At 35.5% G+C, this 4,116-nt stretch overlaps 1 long non-coding RNA gene across 1 annotated transcript; it reads left to right on the top strand.

Moving 5' to 3' along the window:
* Positions 1-593: 593 nt before the first annotated feature.
* Positions 594-4,116, top strand: LOC140603459 (uncharacterized). The gene is made up of 3 exons (XR_012006440.1): positions 594-1,535; positions 1,979-2,101; positions 3,554-4,116. It is a non-coding gene; the product is annotated as an uncharacterized lncRNA (long non-coding RNA).

Below are 4,116 nucleotides of genomic sequence, written 5' to 3'. Positions count from 1 at the left end.
AATATTCTCAAACTCTATCTCTTTGGAACAGCTTCTTAGATGTGGGATTTCTGGTCAATAGGTTTACCCAGTCACAATTTTAATTTACCAGGCTAAATTAATCTCTATGGAGACTGTAGTTGTGCTTAATTGTATCTGTTTCCTCGATATTTACCCATATTTGAGATTACTAATAGTTTGCATTTTATTTCTAATCTCCTGGCAAATATAGTAACAGATAATTTCATTTTGTCCATCTTGTCTTCAAAGATACAGCAGAGGTAAGAGAAGGTGCTTACTTTGTTGTTGTTGTTTTTTCATATATCACAGAATAAAAGCCTAAGTCTGTGTACATGATTTTTATGAAATTGGAGGCTTATTTACCTAATTTAGACAACAATCTTTTGAAATATCTTTGTTTCTGTCCCAACTATTCTGCTCTAACCAGCCAAGGGGTATAAGAAAATAAAATAAGTGATAAAATGTAATGTCCGAGATGTAATCTACGTCTGAAATACACACATATATGTATTTGCAATGCATGTATTTTGCATGACTGTATTTTGTAAAACTGCATGTTCATTTTCAGATGTTATAATTTTTAAATTATATATATAGACAGTGTCAGCAATATAAATATTCAGTGTTGTTTTAACAGCGGTATACATTTAGACAGCACTTTCATTTTATCTCCAGTATTTATGCACAAACACATTAAAAGTAGACAACTATGTTATATATCACTCATATTCTCCATTTAATTTTATTTTAATCTGTCTTCTGTGCTTTCCATCTCAGAGTCAATAACTCTTTCCTCCCGCCTCACATGCCCTGTCAACTTTCTTGTATCTGAGTAATTTTAAATGAAATCCTATTTATCACTGCGTGCTTGGTTTCTTGTACCCCTGTTGACACCAAGATTATTAGACTTTATTTCGTATGTATAAAATAAGAAAAAAAATCCTTGTACCACTACCCATTAAAATCAGCATCATACCTCTATTATCTTTTGTTCTTTAAGAAGTATCTAACAAAAACTCCTAAAACTGTTGGTCCTGTTCTTTCCTGCTACCGCTGATAGACCTTAGATTTTAGACTTATTTTTATATTACGTGAATATGGGCAGGATAAAGTCTATGAAAAGAATCAAGGTTGTATCTGGGGATGATAGCAAGCCATCATCATGGGCCCCCAGAGTTGCTGGTACTGGTGATGATCCAGGGCATAGAATCCCTGGTTGCATCGATGCAATTTTAAAATTACAGTTAGGGCTAACACATGACAAATCCAGGCAAACAATGAGTTTTTTTATAAACACGGTGTTGAGTAACCTCTTCAATAACATATTTTCCTTAAATTGTTTCTGTTTTCTCTCCTTTGGATCACATACATATTTTAAGCTACCAAACTTCATCGGCAATGAATCAAGTAGGATTTCATTTTCCTCTAATAACCAGGAACGTTTAGGACCACTGTCTTCCTTGCGTGTTCGGAATCCTCAGCGTCACGAGTACCTGAGTCCCTAAGGTTTGGTCAATGAAGACACAACACCAGAGGTGAGTTTTAACAGTATATAATACAAGTGCTTCAGGAGCTCACTACTTTCAACCCAGCACCTGAACTGAGAAGACTCAAGTGCCTGTTCACAGAGATGCCAGAAACAAAGGCTCAGCCTTCCTCTAGATTCCATTACTTTGGCTTCATCTAGTTCCCATTGACCACAATCTATCTAATGAGAACATTTAACAACCAGGCATATTCATAAAAAAAGAACTTATTTCCCTAAATCGGAAGCTTCCAGATGTAAACATTTCCAGGCTTAATTCTTCATAACCTCACAGACACCCCATTTTCTTCCTTCCTTCCCCTTTCCTTCCTCTCCTTTCTTCTTTTTTTCTTTCCTTCTTCCTTCCTCTCTTCCTCCCCCCTCCACTTCATTCTCTCTCTTTTTCTTCTTTTTTCTTCCCTCTTTTATAAAATTGGCTTCCTTGTTTTGCAGGAAAGCTAGTGCCTGAGTTGTTAGACGCCCTTCTGTGGTTTTTTGTTTTGTTATTACATGGTTCGTGGAGCAGAGAAAAGAGAAGTCTGAAAATAAAAGAATCTTAGAAGACCTTGTTTCAAGGTATGTAACTGCATATGGATTGTAAAATGAAGCCTAAAAAAATATTTCTGGTAAATTTGTCTTTTGCTCAGATTGGTAGTGGGGGTGGGGAGTTCCCTTGCTAAACTTCAAGATTTATTCTCCACTCATGACATTCTAAACATTACACAGACTTTACTAATGATGCTATCCCTACCTATCAGAATTTTATATTCCTAGGCAATGAATTGTAAAAGCCGGTACAAAAAAATAATCATTTCAGGGACAAGAGAGAGAGAAAGGGCAGTAATAATGCATTACAGGGAGGCCAGGGTAAATAAAACCTTGGTATTATTTTATATTATAGGATGATAGAAATGGGAGAGTGAGAGAGGAAGTCAGGGAAATGTAGAAAGCACTAGAAAAAAAATTGTTGAGAAAAGAGAGGAACTTCCACAACAGAGGAAGTGAGAATGGGAAAATGGAAAAAAAAAAAAAAAAAAAAGCAAAACACAATCGTTTAAGGAGAATAAGAAGAGTAGAAAAAAAAAAAAAAAAAGCAAAGGTCAAAAGTGAAGGAAAAATACCAGAAAAATAAATGGTAGGAAGAGTTAGAAAGGGAAAACAGGAAGGAGGAAAGAAGGAAGGAACAGATAAAATATTAAATTCAGCAAACCAAAGATGCTTTAATCAGATAGGAATGAAAAGAATGATACAACATCCAATCCTTTTTATTTGAATTTGTATCAGAAACGAATGACTAGTATACTTAAATTCATTTCACATGGGAAAAATAAACAAAGTGCAAATCATTCAAATACTTTTTATGAGGAATAAAATTTACTTTCAGCTTTTATGATTTTCCCAGTGTTTCAGTTGTGTGTGTGTGTGTGTGTGTGTGTGTGTGTGTGTATTTACAGATTCAAGGCTGCTTCCACCAGTAATTTTCAATTATATCTTTATATTTAACAAAATGATTATTTAATTGGACTTTTCTCAAGGATTTAACACAGAAGAAGGCATAGATTAATATTCATTTCAATTCTACAATTTGAGGTTTTGAAGAGAGGGACCTGCCTGATTTGAAACAATTAAACGATTAATTAAGTTTTCCCAATAGAGTGAAACCTCTGCTATTAAAATTAAAATTTGTTTTATCGGGGAATAGCTGTCTGTAACCTCTGTAATATTAATAGCCAAATGCAAAAGGAAATAATGAATGAAAATAGCCCACAGGAGAAATAGAAACCGTTTGTATCAGGAGAGGCTGAGATTTAGAACTTAAATTATTTCGCAAATACAATATAAGACAGCCGTATGACGACAGAAACGAAGCAAGTGTCAGTGGTCAGAGAAAGTGTTGCAGAGGTTTTTATGATTAGTGATAGGACGCATTGAAGTTTTTTGTTCTTATGTAATTAACACTTGCTAACGACTTAGGATCAATGTGATTAATGGACCGTTCTCTCTGCAAATTTGTTTTCTGTGCTGCAGGAAGAAATGCCAAGCCACAGTGGTGGAAAAAAAATAATAATAATTAAGGCAAGAACAATGACTCTACGAAGAAAAAAAGCAAAATCTGTCAAAATAGCTCTACAGCAAGTCCAAGAGGAGCCCAGATCTCTTTCTGGATGTTGCCTCTGATGAGAAACAAGGGAGAAAAGCTTTACCAGTACTCACTGGAGATTTTCATTTATTTTAACAGCAGCACTTCCAAGATCAGTGATTTGTAAAATGTGCCCAGAGCTGAGCCCTTAGGAGCACTTCCAAAGAACAACCTATCTGTTCCCCTTTGCCAACTCTGTATTTATTATTGAATATACACAATACATTCATGCCTCTGGCCTCTGGACAGATTTTTGGGCTTTTTTTGGTTTGTTTCTTTTTCCATTACAAAGGATCCCCGTTATCCTGTCTTAGCATCGGAAAGCATGAGGCAGGTAAACATACACACACAAACACAGAAGCATACATAAACTCCAGGAATAAAGTAAAACCAGATGGACTCCCCCTGGTGCTAACCCAGGAGGTGATGCCCGTGGAACGGTGCTGGTCTG

Source organism: Canis lupus, chromosome 14 (genome assembly GCF_048164855.1).
Source record: "Canis lupus baileyi chromosome 14, mCanLup2.hap1, whole genome shotgun sequence".
NCBI classification, from domain to species: Eukaryota; Metazoa; Chordata; class Mammalia; order Carnivora; family Canidae; genus Canis; species Canis lupus.
This window is presented reverse-complemented; position numbering and strand designations above follow the sequence as displayed.